This window comes from Chiloscyllium plagiosum, unplaced genomic scaffold, assembly GCF_037043375.1.
Source record: "Chiloscyllium plagiosum isolate Xiang-an unplaced genomic scaffold, Cpla_swu_hap1 HiC_scaffold_15, whole genome shotgun sequence".
Taxonomy (NCBI): domain Eukaryota; kingdom Metazoa; phylum Chordata; class Chondrichthyes; order Orectolobiformes; family Hemiscylliidae; genus Chiloscyllium; species Chiloscyllium plagiosum.
In genome coordinates this window covers 10,611,168-10,636,165 of record NW_028270153.1, presented here as the reverse complement: position 1 = coordinate 10,636,165, position 24,998 = coordinate 10,611,168, and the positions used below count along the sequence as shown (strand labels likewise).

The 24,998-nt window shown below is 45.3% G+C and overlaps 1 protein-coding gene across 1 annotated transcript in view; it reads left to right on the top strand.

Annotated features, from left to right (window-relative positions):
• Positions 1-2,161: 2,161 nt before the first annotated feature.
• The window catches only part of gdf5 (growth differentiation factor 5), a 138,108-nt gene continuing 115,271 nt past the window's right edge, over positions 2,162-24,998 (top strand). Inside the window, exon 1 of the mRNA XM_087994721.1 lies at positions 2,162-2,247. The gene's annotated coding sequence lies outside the window, so the exon portion shown is untranslated. The remainder of the gene's footprint in view (positions 2,248-24,998) is intronic.

The following is a 24,998-nucleotide window of genomic DNA, read 5'->3' as shown; positions in this document are numbered from 1 at the left end:
CTGCTGTGTCTTCCTGTGTTGCGAAAATGGACAATTCAAAATATTTTGTTGAATGTGAAACCATATTAAGGTTTCCCGTTGTTATGAAAGGTGCTATTTAAATGCAAGCTCTTTTTCTCTCTCTTTATGCAATCATTGTTTTCCCATTAGCATTGTCAATGTTGTTTACAGCAAATGCTGGTTAGGGTGGAGGTTGGTTCCATTTGTTGGAAACTCCTTCCTATTGTTCAAAACGTCTGAGTCAGGAATAAGGGACCCTCCCATTTTAACAGGAAAATGGCAGCAGTTAAAATTTATCTACACCTAGTATCATAGCACGCAATGTATCAGAAATTTCATTGACTGTGTAAATTGCTGGTATCTACCTCGCTCTCATTTTTATTTTTGGTCACTTGTCCTAAAAATGCCAAGACGCCAGATCTTGTCTGATAGTGGTTCCTGCAAAACATCTCGGGTTAGCTTACTACTATAGGTATCATCACAGAATCCTCACAGTGGGGAAGGAAACCATTTGGCCCATTGTGTTCACACTGACCCTTCAAAGAGCAACTCTGTATCCTGCATTTGTCTTGGTCAATCAACTTAACCTATACCTTCTTAGACTGTGGGAGGAAACCAGAGGAATCCCACCCATGCACAGGGAGAACATGCAAACTCCACACAGACAGTCACCTGAGGCTGGAATCGAACCCAGGTCCCTGGTGCTGTGAGGCAGTAGGGCTAACCATGGAGCCACTGTGCTGTGTATCATGAGGATGAGCATTAGCAATTCAGAAATGAGCTGTTCTAAGAAGGGTAACTAGATCTGAAGCACTAATTCTGCTTTCTTTCCACAGATTCTGCCAGACTTGCTGAGTTTCTCCACATATTCCATTTGAGATTTCTAGCATCAGCAGCTTTTTTGTTTTATGACAGTGTTGAGTCTTACCTGGAGGCGAGAGATGTTGAAAATGCTCTGCAAGTCTGTGGAGAGAGGAAAAGATAAAACAGTCTGAGTCCAATCACTCTTCTTAAAGCTTCTCAGGATTCTGAAGGACAGTCATATCAAGCTTGTAAATTTAACTCTCTTTCTGTCAGACCTATGACACTTTCTGATTTTATTTCCAAAGATTTACAGTATTTTGTTTTTACTTAGAGGCGTATATAAAAGCAGTTCTACCCAGCCTATTGAGACACTGACGGTGGTGTTTGAAGTTTGTTGATTGTAATTGACAAGGCAACAACGTGAGCAGGAACTGTTTTCTAAAGTGTTCCAGCCAATGAGATAAATAAAGGCAAACCACCAGAGATGTTGAATTTGCATTGGCTCCCTTTTGCATGGGCAAAGTTTGTACATCCATGTCAAACAGCAGATATGGCTTCAGGTTCACATCTCATCTGGAACAGCTGAATTCCTAGTTACCCCAAAGAAGTGATGTTGCTTATACAATATAACATAATATACTCTAATATATATTCAGCTTTGTATATTAAATCTATGTTGCATCCAGTTCTGAGGAAGAACCTTATCCTATTTGAAACATTCATGGTTAGGTGGATTGGCTTTGCTAAATTGCCCATGGTATCCAGAGATGTTTAGACTAGGTGGAAACGCCCAGCAGGTCAGGCAGCTTCCGAGAAGCAAGAGAATCGACATTTGGAGCATAAGTCCTGCATCAGGACTGAAACATTGATTCTCCTGCTCCTCAGATGCTGCCTGACCTGCTGTGCTTTTCCAGCACCACACTCTCGACTCTGATCTCCAGCATCTGCCGCCCTCACTTTCTCCTAGTCATGGGAAATGCAGTGTTACAGAGATAGGGTAAGGAAGGGGGGTCTGGGTGGGATGCTGTTCAGAGAGTCAGTGTGGACTCGATGGGCTGAATGGCTTGCTTCCATGCTGTAGGGATTTTATGATTAACTCTGCTTCTCTCTCCACAGATGCTGCCAGTCATGCTGAGTTTGTCCACCAATTTCTGATTCTGTTTCAGACTCTCAGAGCCTGCAATATCTTGCATTGAATTAACGTAATATTGCTTGTTCTTATCAAGCTGTTGTCATCTGTGTGTTTGGAAGCTGCTCAATGATAACACCAAGTAAGTGAAATGAAAAGGAAAAAGACTTGCATTTATATCATGATCTTTACAGTCATAGAGTCAAAGAGATGTACAGCAAGGAAACAGAACTCTTCAGTCCAACTCGGCTTTGGAAGTCACAAAGCATTTCACTGCCAGTGCTTTTGGGAGGATTGGAAGACATACTTTTAAGGTCAGAGGAGAAAAAGTTAAAAGGGACTTGATGGGCAACTTTTTCATACAGAATGGTTGGTATGCTGAATCCCTGAGGAAGTGGTCGATGCATTTAAAGGACATTTGGACAGGTGCATGAATAGGAAAGGTTTAGAGCAATATGGGCTAAATGAAGGCAAATGGGACCCCATTTAGTTTGGGAAACATGGTTAGCATGGATGAGTTGGACCGAAGGGTCTGTTTCCATACTGTGTGACTCTATGACTATGACTAAGTTGCCACTGTGGTAATGTGGGAAATGTGGCAGGAAATGGATTAATGACTGGGTAATGAGTTGTGGTGATGGTGGCTGAGGGATAAAAATCGGCCAAAATAGCTAACAGCTCCCTTGGGATTTGTTTTTATTGTACATCTATGTGAAACAGCAGATATGGCTTCAGGTTCACATCTCATCTGAAATATAGCACAATTTCTGTACTACAGGACACAGCCAGCTTAGACCTTTTTGTTCAAGTCCCTGGGTGAGTCTTGAACCCACAACCATTGGCCCAGTGGCAACCGTTTTATAAAAGGACTAAAATGTGAGGTGGGCAATAAACATTTTCACACAGCAAGTAATCAGGGTCTGGAAAGGGCTGTCTGGAAACTTGGTGGAGGCAGGTTCAGTTGAGGCAATCAAGGGGTACTGAATTATAATTTAAAGAGAAGCAATGTTCAGGGTTACAGGGAAAAAGTAGAGATTGGCACTAAATTGAAATGCTGAGAAAGAGAGAGTGCAGACACAATGGACTACATGGTCTCCCGTGGACCTTAATAATCTTGTGATTCTGAGTTGAGCCATAGCTGGCACCATAGAGTGCAATGAAGGGAGGTGAATGGATCTCCCAGTCAAGATGATGGATGGTCACTAGCAGGAGATGATTCTTTCCTCCGCTCAGTGAGGGACTGTTGAGATGAGCTCAGTGAGTTGGTGAAATGTATTCAACAACAACACCTTTTAAATCCCTGTCGTGTGGAAACAGGCCATTTGGCCTATTAGGTCCACACAACCATCCAAAGAGCATTGCACCCAGACCCACCACTTACCCTACCCCTATAACTCTGCATTTACCATGGCTAATCCACCCAACCTGCACATCTTCAGTCCAAAGATGTGCAGGTCAGGTGAATTGGCCATGCTAAATTGCCCGTAGTGTTAGGTAAGGGGTAAATGTAGGGGTATGGATGGGTTACGCTTCGGCAGGTCGATGTGGACTTGTTGGGCCGAAGGGCCTGTTTCCACACTGTAATGTAATGTAATCTAATCTAATATTGAAACCGGAGCACCCAGAGGAAACCCAAGCAGACATAGGGAGAATGTGTAAACTCCACACAGTCACCTGAGGGTGGAATCGAATCCAGATCGTGGGTGCAGTGAGGCAGCACTGAGCCACCATGCCAAGCTAATCTTTACTCTGCATAAAAACAAAATGTGAAATCTAAGATACTCTGAGGCTGTATGTTCGATATTGTCTAATCAGCCTATTCAGAGATATTATTAAACATCTCTTGAGCAGGTAAGGGCTTGAGCTGAGGCTTTCTGGCTCAAATGTAGACAGTACCGCTGCTCCACCAGAGCCCTTGAAACTGTGTGTCAATGGTATCTGAGTGATAATGTTCAGATAAGGGGCATTGTTTAATTAAGTGTTTAGAGCACTTATAGAGAGAGACTCAAATACCAGCAAAATACTGCAGATGCTGGAAATCTGAAATAGAAACAGGAAATGCTGGAGAAACTCAGCAGGCCTGGGAGCATCTGTGGAGAGGGAAATAGAGGTAATGTTTTAAACCCAATGGCTTTACTTTGGAACTGAAAGAGAGGCTGCTGGGACATGGGAGACTGCAGTTGTTGGTAGGAGGCTGACATATTCAGTTGCTGTGTTCTGTAAAGAAACCTTTAAGGTGAGAAGTGTTAGTGTCTAATTTCATCCATTTCCAACTGGCTTGGGATTGAATTCACAATGTAGGCTGTACATACTGCAGGCTCCATGAACCAGGATTGGACATAGAACCTGCTTGAGGGGCCGAACAGCCTTACCTCTGCTGCTATATGTTCCTAAGTTTTTATGTGTGGCATAAAATCAGCTGGGGTACCCCATGTTAGGTTTCCAGCATTCCTATTTGGGTATGGTGTGTATGTAAACAGACGAAGTGATGAGGACAATGTTGAGTTGGTTTGTTGATGCACCCTGGGCATAGATTATGGTCTGCTCTCCACTGCAGAGGTGAATGGTCTGACACTGTGCGTGTCAATGTGTGTGTATAATGTGAGCTGCCACCACATTAAATTCAAATAATTTATTTTGTTTATTTGCAAGTAACCTTTGATTGACAAGTGTTAATAATTACTGCTCGCACCCCGATGACTCAGCAGGCAGTGCTAGCCTGGGCTCAGTGGGTAACGCTCTCTCTCTCTCTCTCTCTCTCACTCACACGCACCCCCATCACAAGTTTGTAGGTCAAGCCCTGCTTCAGAGACCTGAGCATGTAATCTACATTGACACTGCGCTGGGGGAGTTCAACACTGTTGGAGGAGTGTGCCTATTTGGATGAGATTTAAACTGAAGTCCCTTTTGGATGATTGTATAAGATCCTGTGACATTGAAGAGCTATGGTAGGGGAGTTCTTTCTGTGTTGCTGGAAAAGCGCAGCAGGTTAGGCAGCATCCAAGGAGCAGGAGAATCGACGTTTTGGGCATGAGCCCTTCTTCAGCTGCCTGACCTGCTGCGCTTTTCCAGCAACACATTTTCAGCTCTGATCTCCAGCATCTGCAGTCCTCACTTTCTCCTCGAGTTCTTTCTGTGTCCTGGCCATTATTTCTTCTCTCAACAACATTCCCAAAGCTCTCCATCACTGGCTCCCATTCCTCGGGTCCGGGTCTGTTGTAGACTAATTGACTGAGATCCATTGGATGATTTGTCCATCAATGGTTTATCATTGTTAGCCAGTCTGATAATCTCCAGGAGTGAAGACCATGTCTCTGTAAGGGAGGAACATTTCTCTCTTCCACAGAACATTGGAGTCTCTGAGACTCAGAGAGCTTGCAACAGGCAAGAAAGTGGTCACAATCGCATTAGCCATCATCTTATTGGAAGCTGGAGCAGGCTCAATGAATGGCCCACTCCTGTGTCTTGTGTTTTCTCATGTCCTTACTTTCCTGCCTTGTCGCTATTTCCCTCAATTCCCCAACCTTGAAAAAATTAAAAGTGACCAGATCCAGATTTGGGCCAAGGATTACGGTGGGGTGGGTGCAAGGGAAATATTTATCTGTGCAACAAGTGGCAACAATCTAGGGCTGACAGGTGGTGCAAGTGGAATCAGTCACATATTTTGACAGGAAATTGGATGGGCCCAAGGCAAGTGAAGGGAGAGCAGAGTACAAATCTATGAGTTTGGTGAATGAGCATGTCAGGAGAAGACAGGAAGAAGGTTCTCCTTTCTTTTTGCCTCCTTTTATCAGCCTCCAGGAATTGAAAAGCTGCACAAGAGGAGAGAAGAGAGCAGGACCTGAGATATTGGCAGTATACCTGGGCCCAATAACTGGGACCCAAGGGTTCATGGAGCTCAGATCTGGGTGGAGACCAGGGCCAGTGCTAGAGGAGGTGGAGGAGGGGGGGACTAAATTACTGTCCTGTGACTGCAAATGAGGCAGGTAAGAGGACCCAGAGAACAGGAGTCCAGGACCCTCAGCAATTGTCCAGCAGACTTGAGTTTATTTCTACTTGATTGGACATTGAACATGAAGGTTGTGCTAACTGATCGATGTACTGTAGGGAGGGGAGTTGAACGGAATGTAGTGGTTGTAGTGGGACATTACAGTGTGGAGGATTGACACTGTTCTTTGTAGAAGGAGCATGATTGCAGATGGATGTGTGTGACAGGGTTTGTGACACCAGTTCTGGTTTGAAGAGGAATTCTCAGCGAGAGGGATAGGAACAAGTGGTCATGGTTCACATTATCTGGAGGTGCCAGTGTTGGACTGGGGTGGACAAAATTAAAACTCACACAACACCAGATTATAATCCAGCAGGTTTATTTGGAAGCACTAGCTTTCAGAGCGCTGCTCCTTCATCAGGTGACTGTCACAACCACCTGATGAAGGAGCAGCGCTCCGAAAGCTAGTGCTTCCAAATAAACCTGTTAGACTATGATCTGGTGTTGTGTGATTTTTACCATTGTCCACATTGGTACCGATAACATAAGTCAAACTGAGAAAGTAGTCCTCTTAAGAGACTATGATAGTTTAGATGCTATGTTGAAATACAGAATCACAAAAGTTGAAAATAATCTTTGACTAACTACCTGAGCCACATGCCAGTTGGCATAGAGTGAATACCATGAGTGAAATTAATATATGCTCAGAGGCTGGGGTAGAAGGATTGAATTCCAATTCACGAGGCACCAGCCCCAGTACTGGGGAAAGAAGACTCTGTACCATTGGAAAGTCTCTGCCTGAACCGTGTTAGAACACGCAGCTACATGATGAGGGAAATAGAAGGAGCTTTACAAAGTCCAGTAAGGGATCAGTGGTGAGTTGATGAAGTAAACAAAGGGGTAGAATCATGACAGGAGAGGAAACTAATAATATCAGAAACGAAGGTTGGAGAATGGCCATAAAACGCCGAAGAAAAATGATGAAGACAAGAAGTTATAAAAATAACAAAAAGACAAAACTAAAGGCTCTGTGTCTGAGTCCGTGTAAGATTCAGAGCAAAGTGAATGATTTGCCAGCACACATTGAAATAAATAAACATGATCATAGACATTACAGTAACATGAAAAGGATTGGGTGCTGAATGTTGAAGCGTAAGTGATATTCAAGAAGAATACAATAGATAAAGATGAAGGGGGAGTGCTGTTAATTAAGATTTACACTGGTCAAGAGATTACCTCATTTCAGGAAGTCAGGAGATAGAATTGGTTTAGGAAGAGATGAGGGATAATGGGGAAAGGAGTCACAAGTAGGAGTGGTCTCAGTCTCCTAACAATGACCATGATTTAAGAAACAAAAAGAAGTGCTGTGTTCTTGTCATAAAGTTTTGCTAAGAATCACAGGAGGTTTTAGTCTACATGTAGAACCAAAAAAACTCAGAGTTGCAATGAGAGCCTGCATGAGGCATTTATAGACCCTTCTGAGATAATTTCTTCAACAGTATGTTCTGGGATTAACCAATGAGCATGTTATATTAGGGTTAAACTAGACTTGGTATCATGCAATGTGGTCTATGAACTTTGTCATCAAACAGCTTGTTCCTCGGCCAGTATTGATCACTGTAAGTGATGTTAAATTTCATCATTAAAACTGTCTTTGCTGAGAAGTTCCTGCCAAGGTAAGAGAATTGATCCACATTTCCAGTGGCTCAGCATGGATCTTCATCGTCAGGGGGACAGTAGTGTGCAGTAGCAGCAGGCTCGGAAACAAGCCCTCAACACTGCAGAGGCAAGTGTGTAAAGTACTGAGCCTCATTAACTGTGAGATCTGTGATCACATTATTGAATCGATTCTTGCTTTGACAAGAGACAAATCATATCACTCAGTAGTAATTGGGTGTTAATGATCACTTGCTCAACTGATTGACGAGGTCACAACTTTGTCTCAAGTTTCATTTTGACTTGATTTGCTTTCTGATTTTTCAGTTACAGTGCTATGTTTTCAATCTTGGCTACACTCTGATTCTAGAAAAGTTCTTTCACCAGTGAGATCACAACGATGACATCTATTCCTGTCCAAACTCGAGATTAGAGGTGTCCCCAGACAGTAGCAGCAGAAAATACCTTGGGCATCCATATCAATCCTGATACAAGAGCTATGTAGGAAAACCAAACTGGAATAGGAAGCTGTCTCCTGCACATTCCACACTCTGGTGCCATGCCAGGGAGTTGACACAGACTCTAACTGAAACTTGGATGTGGTACTGAGGGAATGTTGCACGGTTAGCTGAGCAGTTTGTATAATGTTACACTGAGCTTCCAACTAAGGTATTGGTTGTTATAAAGGTTAGCGTTGCCCAAGACGTGCTAGGGAATTCTCCCCAGTGTCCTGACTGATATTTATACCTTCCTAAACTTTACAGGAACAGATAATCAGTTCATTATCATACAGCCACTGAGTCATATAGCACAGAAACTGACCCTTCAGTCCACCTGCCCATGTTGTCAATAATCCCAAACTAAACCTGTCCCAGAAGCCTGCATTTGGTCCATATCCTGCCAAACATTTCTTATTCATGTATTTACAACTTAAACCCTCCACTCCTGGTAAATCTCTTCTGAATCCGCTCCAGCTTAATTATATCCTGACCAGAACTGGACACACTATTCCAGAAGAGGCCTCACCAAAGTCCTGCACAATCTCAACAAGACTTCCCAACTCCGATACTCAAAAGGTCTGAACAATGAAGGCAAGTGTGCCAAACACCTCGACTACCCTGTCTATATGTGACACAAACTTCAAGGAATTATGTGCCTGAACCTTTAGGTCTCTCTGTTCTACACAAGGCCTTCCTTTTAACTGGATAAGTCCTGCCCTTGTTTGTTTTATCAAAATGCAATACCTCGCATTTATCCAAATTAAACCCTCCTCAGCCCATTGACCCGATTGATCACGATCACTTTGTAATCTTGAGTAACCTTCTTCCCTGTCCACTCTACCTCCAGTTTTGGGGTCATCTGCAAATTTACTAACAATGCCTATGTTCTCATCTAAATTTTTCTTTCTTCATTATTCATTGATGGGATGAGGACATAGCTGGCTAGGACAGCATTTATTGCCCATCCTTAATTGCCCAGAAGGTAGTTAAGAGTCAACCACATTTGCTGTGGGTCTGGAGTCACATGTAGGCCAGACCAGGTAAGGATGGAAGTGTCCTTCCCTGCAGGACATGAGTGAACCATACGGGTTTTTCCAGCAATAAACAATGGTTTCATAGTCATCATTAGACCCTTAATTCCAGATTTTTGTTGAATTCAAATTCCACTCTCTGCTGTGGCAGGATCTGAACCTGAGTCCCCAGAACATGACCTAGGTCTTTGGATTAATAGTCCAGTGATAATACCACTAGGCTATCACCTCCCCATTATTTATGCAAATTATTACTTGACTGTCTGTGGGAGCTTCCTGTATACAAATTGGCTCCAGTGTTTTCTCTACTTTATTATACTACAATAAAATATTTTGTTAGCTGTAATGAGCTTTGCGATGTTCACTGGGTGGGAAAAATGCTATTGAAATGCAATTTTCTTTTCTGTAGTACAAACTGTTCAACAGAGAGAGGGAGTATCCATTGACTGATATGATCTGAGATAAGAAGTTCAGCAGAGTGTCTGAGTGTTGCATTAAAGTTGTGTAAGCAAAAAGCTGCAGATGCTGGAAATCTGAAAGAAAATAAGCAAATGCAGAAACCCCCATCTGGCAGCATCCGTGGAGAGAGAAAAACAAGTAATAGGCTGGGTCTGTATCCATTGGAATCGAGAAGAATGAGATGTGATCTTATTGAAAACATTTCAGATCCTGAGGGGACTTGACAGGGTGGATACTCAGCAGATTAGAAACAAAAACAGAAATTGCTGGGAAAATTCAGCAGGTCTGGCAGCATCCATGGAGAGAAAGCAGAGTTAATGTTTCGGGTCCAGTGAGGACGATGCTGGCTAGGACACTTATTGCCCATCCCTAATTGCCTAGAGGGCAATTAAAAGTCAACCACATTGCTGTGGGTCTGGAGTCACATGTTGGCCAGACCAAGTAAGGATCAAAGCTTCCTTCCTGAAAGGATTAGTGAACCATATGGGTTTTTCCCAACAATAGTTCTGAGGAAGGGTCGCTGAATCTGAAACATTAGTTCTGTTTTGTCTCTTCGGATGCTGCCAGACCTGCCAAGCTTTTCCAGCAATTTCTGTTTTCGTTCCTGCCTTCCAGCATCGGCAATTCTCTCAGTTTTTTGTTTGACACTGAGAGGGTGTGATGCAGACTAGAACCAGGGGAAAGCTTAAAAACAAGGGTCCTTCCAGTTAAGAGAGAGATGAGGAGAAGTGTGTTACCTCAGAGAGTAATCAGTCTTTGGAACTCTTCCCCAGCAATAATGAAAGGTGGTTGTGAATATTTATTTCAGAAAGATTTGGATAGATTTTTGATAACGAGGGATTCTAAGGATGTGGGGGTGGCTTTGTGGGGGTGGGATGTAATCAGTTGGAAGAGCAATGAGTGTCAGGCCACAATCAAATTAACCATAATTTTATCAAATAGTAGAGCAGGCACAAGGGGCTGAATGGCCTGCTATGAAGTTGTGTATTCCTACACAAAGTAGCTGTAGTTCCAGAGGGCCATATGACTGCTCTCTCATTAGAGAGAGAAAGAGAGGGACAGAGACAGAGATAGAGAGAAAGAGAGAGAGGACTTAGGGTCACCATGCCTTATACGAGGGGGGAGGTTTAGAAGGAAAGTCCAAGGATGAGAAACATCAGTGATGAGGAAAAATTGGAGAGGTTGGGACTCAGCAATAATGAAACTCAGTTGACAAAAGGTGCTATGGTGGCTCAGTGGTTAGCACAGCTGCATCACAGTGCCAGGGACCTGGGTTCGAATCCAGCCTTGGGTGACTGTCTGTGTGGAGTTCGTACATTCTCCCTGCATCTGTGTGGGTTTCCTCTGGGTGCTCTGGTTTCCTCCCATAGTTTAAACATGTGTAGGCTAGGTGGACTGGCCAGAGGAAATGTGACGTTACACCGATCGGATGGGATGCTCTTCGGAGGGTTGGTGTTGTCTCGATAGGCCAAATGGCCTGCTTCCACACTGTCGAGATTCTGTTCTATGATTCTACTGACGCTCATTTGAAGAGCCAGTGCAGATATGATGGGCTGAATAGCCTTCTTCTTCACTTTGACACGTCTGTGATCCTGTGACCCACAAACCTGTGATGGTGGACGTGAGAGAGAGAGTGTGTTACCCTCTGAGTTCTGGTTAGCACTGCCTGCTGAGTCATCGGGGTGCGAGCAGTAATTATTAACACTTGTCAATCAAATTTATCTTGTAAATAAATGAAATAACTCATTTGAATATGATGTCGTAGCGACTCACTTTATACACAAATACTAACACGCATAGTCCCAGACCACTCACATACAGGATGTCGACACATATTCTATCCAAGGTAAGAAAGAGATTAATAATTGAGTGCTTCAGGCAATAACTTCTATGATACACAGGGGAAATATGTAGCTTATCCTGAAAGTCCAACTTATTTGCTTGAAAAGTTCCAGCAACATTTGGTTGTGTATGCATCCTTTCCAATAAATGACTCAGACTATGTACAGGCAGGCGAATGCAGAGTGGGATTTGAATATTCGGAGTAATGGTGATCAATTTCTTGTTTCAACTTTGTAATAACCTTCTCACCTGTCAGCAGTGGGCTAGATAGTTTCATTTTCTAAATCTAAAAGTGAATTCTTGCTTTTTCAGTTTGATCCATTAATTTGTTTCTGAATTTTGTGTACGTGTGGCTGACCAGACGAAGTTTTAACCTCTACATTGCTCAGGGTGACGTGTTGAACTGAAAAGAAAAATTCTGATAAGTCATTCTGGAAGTACATGATAAAAGTTCAGTAAATGTTTCTGCAAGTTGCAGAAAAGGACGAGAGAGTGATATAGAAATGGGGGTTGGGTGGTAAAATGAGAAAGAGAGAGGGAGTGAGACAGAAATAAGTTCAGATAGGGAGAAGTGGGGGAAGGATGTGGAGGGGAAGGGCGAGAGAGGAGGAGGTGAGGTAAAAGGGGGAGAGGAAGTGTCAGAGGGGTGAGGCTGAGAGAGGGAATAGGGTTAAAGGAAAGAGAGTTCAGGGAAGGAGAGGAAAGAGTGAAAGAGGGGTGATAAAAAGGCTTGGGTGAGAGGGAAAGAAGGAAAGGAGAAAGGGGGAGAGAGAAAGGGGCATGGGTGAGTAGGGCAAGATATGGAGAGAGGTGGGTGGGAGAAAACACAATGGAAGGGTGAGTGGTGAAAGGGATGGAGAGCGGAATCTGTGTGGTGTAAGTGAGGAAGATGGAGTTTGATTTAGATAAATGCGAGGATTTGCATTTTGGTAAGACAAACAGTGCAGGACTTACACAGTTAATGGCAGGGCCCTGGGCAGTGTCATTGAACACAGAGACCTAGGGGTCCAGGTACATAGTTCCTTGAAAGTCCACAGGTAGACAGGATGGTGAAGAAGGCAGTTAGCATGCTTACCTTCATCAGTTAGAGCACTGAGTGCAGGAGTTGAGACATCATGTTACAGCTTTACAAGACATTAGGAAGGACTCATTTGGAGTACTGCATACAATTCTGGTAGCCCTGCTATAGGAAGGATGTTATTAAACCACAAAGGGTGTGAAATGATTTACAAGGCTATTAGTGAGACTAGAGGGATTGAGTTATATGGAAAGGCTGGCCAGGTTGGGACTTTTCTCCCTGGAGCGTAGGAAGGTGAAGTGTGACCTTTGGCGGTTTATAAAATCATGAGGGACATGGATAAGGTGAATAGCCAAGGGTAGGGGAGTCCAAAACAAGAGGGCATAGATTTAAGGTGAGAGGGGAGATATTTTAAAGGGACCTGAGGGGTAAGTTTTTCACACAGAGGGTGATGCATATATGGAATGAGCTATTAGAAGAAGTGGTGGAGGTGGATACAATTACATTATTTAATAGATCTTTGGACAGGTACATGGATAAGGAAAAGGTCAGAGTGATATTGGCCAAAAGCTGGTAAATGGGACTAGTTCAGTTTCAGACAGCAGGTCAACATGGACTTGTTGGGCCAAAAGGTCTGTTTTGGTGTTGTACGACTCTATGTCCTTAAGAGAGGGGGGTTGGAGTGTGGTAGAGGAGGAAAAGAAGTGATGGGAGGGATTGAGAAAGGGGAAAGAAGGTGCAAGGAGGGGGTGATAGTGGATGAGAAGGAGGAGGAGGAGTGAAGGAGAGAGAGAGGGAAAGGGGGGTGTATTAGAGTAGGGAAGGAGGAATTCGAGAGAAGGAGGTGGTTGAGAGCAGATTATATATTCTGCAGATGACCATTTTAAGTGAGTGACAGTAGCCTAATATGCTTGATGCATGGATGTGCGTGCACACCTGTATCAGTGTGTAACAGAGCGTGGTACATGGGATTGTGTGAGTAAATTTGCCAATGTGCTTGTATACAAGTAGATGGGCGTGTTTGCAAACTGAGTGTGCTTTAGGAGTGAGTCTGTGTGTCGTATGGATGTACAGGAGACAGGGGAAAGATGTCCTGTGTTTTAGGGGCTCCTGTGTGGGGAGTGAGTGCAAGATTTCTGAGCACTGCTTCTTTGAACTGGGAAATTTCTGCCCCATATGCAGCAGGGCGGTTTCCGGAGAAACTGTTTCGTTGTGGCACATCTAATGTAAGATGTGTCATTTCACTTTCCATGTCGGCTGACTAACTGGCTGATAATTTGGAAGGTGGATTCCCCTGCTGGTTAGGAAGGAATGTGTTCAACTCGGATCCTGTTCATGACCAAGTCTGAAGCTTGCTGAGATCAACCTTTACCACCTCAGCTGACACATAATAATGTTGCGCATGCAACAACAACACTTATTCATGTAGCATCTTTGGTGTAAGAAAATGCCCCACGATGCTTCATAGGAGATAATGAAGTAAAACACAGCACTGAGCCATATAGGGAGGTGGTGGTATAGCAATAATGTCACAGGCTTAGAAATCCAGAACTCCAGGCTAACGTTTCAGGGACATGGGGTTTGAATCCCAAAGTGGCAGATGGTAAAATTTGAATTTGTTGAAAATCTGGAACTGAAAGCTAATCTAATGTCAATTGTCATAAAAACCCATCTGATTCACTTTCGGGAAGGAAATCTGCCATCCTCACCTGGTCTGGCCTACATGTGACTACAGATCCACAGCAATGTGGTTGACTCTCAACTGCCCTCTGGGCAATTAGGGATGGGCAATAAATGCTGGCCCAGCCAGCGTCACTCATATCCATGAATGAATAAAAAATTTGAGGAGATGTTAGGTCAGATCACAAGACGCTTGTTCGAAGAGGTAGATTTGAAGGCGTGCTGTTAAGGGAGGAGTGGAGAGGGCATCCTGGAGGTGAGGGGCTCAGCAAATTAAGGCACAACCACTAATAGTGGAGCAATTAGATTGGAGATGCACAGGACGGAGGTAAATGGAAGAGACCAGTTACCTTGGACGGTCATGGAGCTGGAGGGGATTAAAGAGATGGGGAGGGCTGAGGGATTTGGCATCAAAGGCAAGGATTTAAAAAATCAAAGCAAAAATAAAAATAAAGCCACATAACATGGATTGGGCATGACACTGGCTACCAGCACAGGGAGTGCCACACTGCCAGCAATGCTGTTTTTCAAATACAATGTCAAACTGGGGCTTTACCCCACCCTGTCTCTCTGGTGGAGGTGTAAGATCACATGCTGCACTTTTCCCCAGGGCTGACGTGTCTAAGACCAGAGGGCACAAGTTAAAGGTGAGGGGCAAATGGTTTAGAGCAGACCTGAGAAATGTGATAAAAATATGGAATGCATTATCTGAGAGGGTGGTGGAGGCAGGTACTCACATAACATTTAAGAAGCATCTGGATGAACACTTAACATACCAGAGCATAATAGGTTATGGACCAAGTGCCGGTAAACAGGATTAGTGTAGTTTGGTGTTTGCTGGTCAGCATAGGGCTGTTTTTTTGTTGTATGACTCTGTGACTAGTTTAAAGTTTAAGAGAGTTCTCCAAATGTATCCCTCTACCTATGAAATCAAATGGCTTGGTCACTAATCTTATTGTTGTCTGTGGGAGCTTGCTGTGTACAAATCGGTTGTCAAATTGCCTTCATTCCCACAGGAACATTATCTCAAAAAGTCTTTCAAGTATATCCAAGGCTGAGATAGCCACACTTTTAATCAGGAAGGCAATCAAAGGATGGAGGGCAAAGACAGGAAAATGGAGTTGATGATTAGTGGATCTGTCCCGATCTCATTCTTGGCAGAGCAGACTCTAATGGCGTACTTCTGCTCTTGAGTTTTATGGGCTGTCTTTACAGGCTGTGAAATACTTTGGAATGTAAACCGAAATGTTGATGCAAGTTGTTTCTTTCCCTCCATTGAATCTGCATCTGTGTAAATTCCAGCTGTTTTGATCTCTCTGGGGCTAGCGGTGGTTGGGCCAGAGGGAGGGGTGGAGTTGTTGGATAGGGAGGTTTATCAATAACAAGTGTGTGTCTGTGTGTGTGTCTGTGTGTGTCTCTGTGTGTGTGTGTGTGTGTCTGTATGTCTGTGTGTGTGTGTGTGTGTGTCTGTGTGTGTCTGTGTCTGTATGTCTGTGTGTGTCTGTGTGTCTGTGTCTGTGTCTGTCTGTGTATGTCTGTGTGTCTGTGTGTGTGTCTGTGTGTATGTGTCTGTGTGTGTGTGTCTGTGTGTGTCTGTGTGTCTGTGGGTGTGTGTGTCTGTGTCTGTGTGAGTGTGTGTCTGTGTCTGTGTCTCTGTGTGTGTCTGTGTGTGTCTGTGTATGTCTGTGTGTCTGTCTGTGTATGTCTGTGTGTGTCTGTGTGTGTGTCTGTGTGTCTGTGTGTGTGTCTGTGTGTGTGTCTGTGTGTGTCTGTGTGTGTGTGTGTGTCTGTGTGTCTGTGTGTGTGTGTCTGTGTATGTGTGTGTCTGTGTGTGTGTGTGTCTGTGTGTGTGTCTGTGTATGTGTGTGTCTGTGTCTGTGTCTGTGTGTGTCTCTGTGTGTCTGTGTGTGTCTGTGTCTGTGTCTGTCTGTGTGTGTCTGTGTGTGTGTCTGTGTGTGTGTGTCTGTGTGTGTGTCTGTGTGTGTGTGTGTCTGTGTCTGTGTGTGTGTCTGTGTGTGTGTGTCTTTGAATGAACGATTTTTGAAATTTGAATGATTTTTGTTGTCACATATATTTCACAGTGAGGAAAACAGGAAAATACAGTGAACAGCTTTTCCATTGTTGCCACAGTCTGGCGCCATTTTGAATATTTTAAGAATAAGAAATAGAAGGATGTAGCTTACAGAGAGTCCATCCCTCCTTAGCTAGCTCATCAGCGATGTCTGCATCACCATCCTTCCTCCACCATATCACCTCCGTCTACACTGGACTCAACCAACATCGGAGCCACTGATCCTCAGGCACCATCTTCTGCTGCTGGGTCTATACTCCTCTGCCAGGCAGACTAGGCAAATCTGTATGTGTGTGTGTGCTTTTGTTTTTGTTTGTGTGTGTGCTTATCTGTGTGTGCATGTATGTGTAGGTAGGTTTTTGAGTGTTTGTGTCTGTGTTTGTGTGTATGTGTGTGTCTGTGAGTGTGTGTGTGTGAGAGCGTGTGTGGGGAGTGGGGTGGATGTGGGTGTATAATAACTGTTTCTGGGCATTTTCTCTCTCTCTCTCTCTCTGTCTCTCTCTCTCTGCCTCTGTGCAGCCTTTTGCAAGAGTGAAATTTCCCAGGTACTGCCTGCTTCTCCATCTACAAGGAGACTGCTGAATAACTAATTACACACTGAAGTGAACTCAGGAAACTGGGCCATCAATTCATGGACAGGCCTGTCCCATGTAAAGGGAATGTGTTTCAATTCCAACTCGAGGCCTCGGCAACAGCCTGGGAACCCCCTCCCATCAGGGCCGTGGTCAGGATGGGGGTGAGGTTGCTGGGTTGGGGGAATGTGAACCTGCTCGAGAGTGATTGGAGTCGGGTGTTGGGGGAATGGGAACACCTTTCGCTGGCAGAGTAAAGTCAGAGCTGACTTCCTAAGTGAGGGTGGGCACTGTCATCCACAGCTGAGAGCTCAGACAGCACCCCATGGGGGCCATTTGTAAATTCCTTTATGGAATATGGGCATCAGTGCCAAGTGCAGCTTTGATGCCTATGAGCTCAGGACTTGCTTAGCCATTTCAAAATGGCAGTAAATACCTACCAGGTAAAGATGGCAGATTTCCTTCCCTAAAGGGCATTGATGAAGCACATTGCATTTTAGAATTGATGATTACCATATGTACTGACAATAACTAACTTTACACCCCAGATTTGAGGGGCCAATTATCTCAGTTGGCTGGACTGTTGGCCTCTGAAACAGAGTGACGCCAACAGCATGGGTTCAATTCCCACCCTGGTTGAGGTTACCATGAAGAATTGTCCTTCTCAAACTCTCCCCCTCATCTGTGGCATTGTGACCCTCAGATTAAACCACCGCCAGTCACCTCTCTCTCTCTCCAATTAAGAGCAGCCCTATGGTCTGGTAAGACTATGGTGACACAACAGACCACTCTCTGCAGGGGATGTGCTGATGCCTTGGGCACTCTCAGTGCCAGGTAAGTGGGGTCACCAAGGGTCATTGAGGTCATGTATGCTCTTGTCACCCGTCGTAGGTTTCTCCCTTGACTAAAGAAGGCCTCCTCCCCAAACTCACTGCGCGCCTTCAGGATTTACCTGGCAGTTCTCCAGAGCTCTTCCCATACCTGGGCTATCCCAACTGAGATGCTGACTGTCACTCAGTCACTTAAGGCAATACGCCCTGAATGTCATCTTGGTTCCAGTTTGGGACTGGTCAGTTCCCAAGATCCCAGACCTGTGCTGGGGCTGAGGAAGAGATTTCTGTGTGTGTGTGTGTGTGTGTCTGTGTGTAAACAATTTTCAGAGCAGGATTAAGGTCTCCAGGATTGGGCAGTTAGGCCACCCCCAATAACTGGAAAAAACAACTTGGAGCTCCCACAGTAATTATTACCTCAGAAGTCATGACCCCAAAACTTAGGCTGCAGGCCCTGTGACCCACAGTTTGGGAAGCTTTAACTCATGGAGTTTGATTGGTGCCTGAGCAGGAAGCTCATCTGTGATGCTATCTGCCGTGTGTAAAATGGTGCAATGGGTGAAGACATAGAACACGCCACCCAACACCTTCTCACAGCAGCAAAGAGCTGCTGCAATTCCCCTCCCAAAGAGAGAACTGCAGGAGATTCCTGTGTTCAGAGCCTTGGTAAGGCCACATTTGGAATATAGGGTGCAGTTTTGGTCTCCCTGTTTGAGGTTGGTGTTCTGACTAGGGCGGGAGTGCAACAAAGGGTTACCAAACTGATCCCTGAGATGGCAGGACTGATGTGTGAAAAGAGATTGGATCATTTGCGATTATATTTACTGGAGTTTAGAAGATTGAGATTGAGAAGATTGATCTCATTGAAACCTGTAACATTCTAACAGAGCTAGACGGGGTAAACACAGGAAGGAAGTTCCCAATGACCAGGGAATCCAGAACCATGGGCTCGCAGTCTCAGGATACAGGGTGGGCCATTTAGGACTGAGATGAGGAGAAATTTCTTCACCTGGAGAGTGGGGAGCCTGTGGAATTCACTGTCGCAGACAGTGGTTGAGGCCAAAACTTTGCATATTTTCAAGAAGGAGTTAGATATAGATGTTAGGGCTAAAAGGATCGAAGGGACTGGGGAGAGAAAGGAGAACAGGGTATTGAGCTGGATGATCAACAATGATTGTATTGAATGATGCAGGAGGCTTGAAGGACCGAATGGCCTACTCATAGAAAACAGTACATCACAGTATAGGGCCTTTGGCCCACGATGTTGTGATGAGCATTTATCTTAATCTAAGATCAATCTAACCTCCACACCCCTCAATTTACTGCCATCCATGTGCTTGTCCAGTGTTGGCTTAACAGTCCCTAACGTCTTTGACTCTACTCCCACCGCTGGCAGTGCATTCCACCACTCTGTACTCCTGATCCTATTTTCTATGTTTCTCCTGATCCCGAGGGGAGGCTCCTGCTGCACAGAATATCAACAGGTCACTGGGTTGGGTGGGTGGTGGGTGCAAGAATTGGCTGTGAGGCTTCCAGTAGGGAATAGCCTGTTGATATTCACAGCCTTGGCTCACAGGGAGGAGTGTTTGTTGAACATTGTCTGGGGTTTGGGAGAAGAGAGAAGAGAGTCTGCCTTCTGGAAAACAGGGAGAAAAAAACAAGCAGAAGTTGGCTCAGAAAGCTCATTAATTTTACATAATAGCTTCCAGGTTTTAGAAATGATTTCCGTGGAAAAATAAGGTAGATATTGATGATGCAAATGATTTTATTGCCGTGGGCACACAATCAGAGTTACACTCTGAAATAGGTTGTTCACATGGGTCTGGAGGAGGGGTTTATAGCAGGAGATAGTGGGGGGTGAAGATGAGGGTGAGTGGGAATATTGCACTGAAAAAAATGGGATGGATATGGGCAGGAGTAATGGGAGGGGGGGGGGGGTTCAACCTTTTATCCATATTTTCCCAGATCGTGCCTTGATGGCACTGTTATTATTTCTATAAAGCTCTTCCAAAATCCTTGGCCGAGTGCATGTTAGTGTGCATTGGCCATAGACTGAGACCTTGGGAATGATGGGAATGATTCCAGAGATGAGGCACTTCAATAACGTGGAGGTATTCCAGAAACTGAGGGCTATGCTCCTTTCAGCTGAGAAGCTGAAGGAGAGAATTAATAGAGATATTTCAAATTATAAAGTGCTTTGATAGAGTAAATATGGAGAAACCGTTTCCAAGGCAGATGAAACAGAAGCAGAGGTTGCTGGTAAAGCTCAGCAGGTCTCACCTGGACCTGAAACACTACCTCTGCTTTCTTCCTACAGATGCTGCCAGACCTGCTGAGATTTTTCCTGCAATTTCTGTTTCTGTTTCTGATTTCCAGCATCTGCAGTTCTTTCAGGTTTTTTTTGTTCAGTCCATCACAGTCTTGGGTCAGTCAACAGAGGACACAGATTTAAAGTAATTAACTTTAGGGAATTGGCAAAAGAGTAAATGTTTTGGGTGTTGGGCCAAAGGGCATTTAACCATGCTGTACCACTCTATGACTGGGCCGGCATTTATTGCCTGCCCCTAGTTACCCTTGGATCAAACTGAATGGCTTGCTAAGGATGTTTCAAAGTTCAGTTCAGAGTCACCAACGTTGCTGTGGGTCTGAAGTCACATGCAGGCCAGACTGAAGAAGGACAGCAGATTTCCTTCCCTCTGATCTCCTTGCTACAGCAAAGATGTTGTTAAACCTGGAAGGATTCAGAAAAGATGTTGCTGGGGCTGAAGGGCTTCAGCTACAGGGAGAGGCTGAATAGGGCTGGGGCTGTTTTCCCTGGAATGTCAGAGGCTGAGGAGTGACCTTATAGACGGTTGTAAAATCATGAGGGGCATGGATAGGGTCAATAGTCAAGGTCATTTCCCCAGGGTAGGGGAGTCCAAACCTAAAGGGCATAGGTTTAGGGTGAGAGGGGAAAGACATAAAAGAGACCTAAGGGGCAACCTTTTCACTCAGAGGGTGATGCGTGTATGGAATGAGCTGCCAGAGGAAGTGGTGGAGGCTGGTACAAGTGCAACATTTAAAAGACATCTAGATGGATATATGAATAGGAAGAGTTTAGAGGGACATAGGCCAATGGGAGTAGATTAATTGAAGATATCTGGTCAGCATGGAAAAGGTGGATGGAAGAGTCTGTTTCCATGCTGTACATCTCAATGACTCTATGACTCATGAGTGAATCAGATGGGTTTCCTTTTACAACAATCGACAATAGTTTCATGGTCATGGTTAGATTTTTAATTTAGACTTTCAAGCAGCGAGTTGTTTGATCTGGAACATGTTGCGTGAAAAGGACAGAGGAAAGCAAATTTAATGGAAACTTCCAAAAATGAATTGGGTAAAAATGTGAAAAGAAATCATTTACTTGATGGAGGGAAGGGTTGGGGTGAAGCAGGAAAATGAAGTTCGATAAATGTCTGTATTAACGATTCAGCACAGGTTCCAGAGGTTGAACAGCCCACTTCTTCTGCTCTATCATTCAAGAAATTTCAACAATTTTGAGAATTTTGATTCAACTTAGAAACAGAAAAGTGAGGTCCATGGAGCTGTCAGATCACTAATAAAATCAAACCCAACTGTTCACTGACATCCTTTAGGGAAGTGCACACCCTGTCCTTACCTGGTCTGGGCCTAAATGTGACTCTAGCCCCATGCCGAGTTGACAGACTATTTCACTGCCCCCTAAAGTGACCTGGTTAGATGAACTTGATACCAATGCTTCAAGAAGGCAGTTTTTCACCAACTTCCCAAGGGAAACACATGCTAATCTTGACTCTGAGGCTAACGTCCTAGAAAAAGTTAAAGTAAAAACAACTCCACGCTACTCGACATTTCTGCATGAATTTTCAGACAGACATCCCTCAATTTGACGGTGTGCCTCCTATCGGAAGCATGTTGTGAAACTTGAAAAGGTTCAGAAACAATTTACAAGGATGTTTCCAGGGTTGGAGGGTTTGAGCTATAGGGAGAGGTTGAGTAGGCTAGAGCTGTTTTCCCTGGAGTGTTGGAGGCTGAGGGGTGACCTTATAGAGATTTATAAAATCATGAGGGGCATGGATAGGATAAATAGACAAGGTCTTATCCCTGGGGTGGAGGAGTTCAGAACGAGAGGACATAGAAATAGGGTGAGAGGGGAAAGATATAAAAGGGATCTAAAGGGGCAACGTTTTCACACTGAGGATGGTGCAAGTATGGAATGAGCTGCCAGAGGAAGTGGTGGAAGCTGGTACAGTTACAGCATTTAAAAGGTATCTGGATGGGTATATGAATAGGAGGGTTTAGAGGGATATGGGCCGGGTGCTGGCAATGGGACTAGATTAGGTTGGGAAATCTGGTTGGCGTGGACGAGTTTGACTGAAGGCTCTGCTTCTGTGCTGTACATCTCTATGAATCTATGATTCTAAGAAGGGAGATTCCCACAGTGACTGTGTGAGACAATCTGTAGTTCCCATGTGATTGCTCTGACTGAAATTGAGCTCACGCTGCAGTTAAGCTCAGCAATTTCCGCGATTACATTGGGCTGATATCAGCAGTGTGCCTGCCAAGCCTTTCTCAAGCTGCTCCTCTTTCTGTCGTGTGGTCTAGAAGGAAGGAACAAAGGAAGAATGAATCCTGAGCAGGTGGCTGCTCAGGAAACACACGGGCTGATGTAACATAAATTTAATCTCAGCATATTCCATTTAAACTGTTGCATCTTGTCCTGATGTTTGTGGCTGAACAGGGAAGGACAGGGCAGAGACCAAGGGGATTGCAGGGGCTGCGATAGAAAGGGGGGATGTGGATTGGTTTTGATTTGTGAGTGTTGCTGGCTAGAACAGCGCTTTGTTGCACATTCCTGCAGAATGCTGCGATTGGAGGCTCTTTGATGAGGATGGGTTGATGGGAAGTTGGATGAAGAGGGTGTGAGGGAATGAGAGTGGGGTGATGAGTGTGTGAGATGGGATGCAGGAAGAGGGTTGATTGGGTGATGGTGAGGAAGGGAATGGATGAAGTGGATAGTTTGGGGAGGTGAGGGATGGAGTCAAGGATGCGCAAGGGGATGGGTGATGAGGAAGGGGCTGGGACAAGATGGAAAATTAAAAAGGAAATAGAAATGGGAGTAGGCCATTCAGCCCATTGAGCCTGCTGCACTATTCAATATGATCATGGCTGATCATCCAACTCAGTCCCCTGTTCTCACATTCTCCCCAGACGTTTTGGTCCCTTTAGTCCGAAGAACTCTTCCTATGTGAAAACATTCAATATTTTGGCTTCAACTGCTTTCTGTGGCAAGGAGTTCCACAGCTCACTGCTCTCTGGGTGAAGAAATCTCAGCCCTGAATGCCCTACTCTGTAACCTCACTATGTGACCCTGGTTCTGGACTCCCTGGTCATTGGGATTTTCCTTCCTGTCTTTATCCTGTCTAGTCCTGATAGAATTTTACTGGATCATATGAGATCCCCAACGCTCCCAACTTCTAAACTCTAATGAATATCCTAACCGATCCAGTCTCATTTTGTACGTCAGTCCTGCCATGCCAGGAATCAATCTGGTAAATGTTCATGGCACTCCTTCCATTACCAGAACATCCGCGCTCAGATAAGGAGACCAGAACAACACACTATACTCCAGGTGTGGCCTTGCCATGGCCCTGTACAATTCCAGCAAAGCATTCCTACCCTCTCACTATGAGGCCAATCTACCCTTTGGTCTTCTTGACCAATCGCTGCATGAGGGTGCTTACCTTCAGCGGCTGGTGTACAAGGACACCCAGATCTCTTTCACATTCTCCTCTCTCCATCTATAGCCATTCAGGTAATTACCTACCATCCTGCATTTGCCACCAAAGTAGATAAGCTCACATTTAGTCACATTATAATGCAACAATCATGCATTTGCCCACTCACTCAAATTTGCCAAATCACTTTGAAAGAGTGGGTGGATGATGAGGGTGGGTTGGGATAGGGGGATGGGTGATGAGAGTGGGTTGGGATGGGGGGATGGGTAATGAGAGCGGGTTGGGATGGCAGGGTGAGTGATGAGGGTGGGTTGGGATGGGGGTGGGGGGGTGATGAGGGTAGATTAGGATATTGGCATAGATGATGAGGGTGGGTTGGGATGGGGGTTGGGTGAGTGAGGGTGGGTTGCGATGAGAGGGTGAGTGATAAGAGTCAATTGGGATGGGGGTGGTTGATGAGGGTGGGTTAGGATGGGGGAATGGGTGATGAGGGTGGGTTGGGATGGGGGGATGGGTGATGAGGGCGGGTTGGGATGGGGGGATGGGTGATGAGGGTGGGTTGGGATGGGGGTGCGGGGGTGATGAGGGTGGATTAGGATATTGGCATAGGTGATGAGGGTGGGTTAGGATGGGAGGGTGGGTGGGTGAGTGAGGGTGGGTTGGGATGAGAGGGTGAGTGATAAGAGTCAATTGGGATGGGGGTGGGTGATGAGGGTGGATTAGATTGGGGGGTGAGTGATGAAGGTGGACTGGGTTGGAGGTGTGAGTGATGAGGGTGGGTTGGGATGGGGGTGGGTGATGAGGCTGGGATGTGACGGGGGGTGAGTGATGAGGGGGGATTAAATTGGGGGGTGAGTGAGGGTGGGTTGGGATGGGGAGTGAATGATGAGGGTGGATTAGATTGGTGGTGAGTGACGGTGGGTTGGGATGGGGGTGAATGATGAGGGTGGATTAGATTGATGGGTGAGTGAGAGTGGGTTGGGATGGGGGTGGGTGATGAGGGTGGATTGGGATGGGGGATGGGTGATGAGAGTGGGTTGGGATGGGGTGGGTGATGAGAGTGGATTGGGATGGGGGTGAATGAAGAGGGTGGATTAGATTGGTGGGTGAGTGAGGGTGGGTTGGGATGAGGGTGGGTGATGACAGTGGATTAGATTGGTGGGTGATGAAGGTGGGTTGGGATGGGGGTGGGTAATGAGGGTGGGTTGGGATGGGGTGAATGATGAGGGTGGATTAGATTGTTGGGTGAGTGAGGGTGGGTTGGGATGGGGGTGAATGATGAGGGTGGATTAGATTGGTGGGTGAGTGAGGGTGGGTTGGGATGGGGGTGAATGATGAGGGTGGATTATATTGATGGGTGAGTGAGGGTGGGTTGGAATGGGGGTGAATGATAAGGGTGGATTAGATTGGTGGGTGAGTGAGGGTGGGTTGGGATGGGGGTGAATGATGAGGGTGGATTAGATTGGTGGGTGAGTGAGGGTGGGTTGGGATGAGGGTGGGTGATGACAGTGGATTAGATTGGTGGGTGATGAAGGTGGGTTGGGATGAGGGTGGGTAATGAGGGTGGGTTGGGATGGGGGTGGGTGATGAGGGTGGGATGAGAAGGGAGTGAGTGATGAGGGTGGGTTGCAATGGGGAGGTTGAGTGATGAGGATGGGTTGG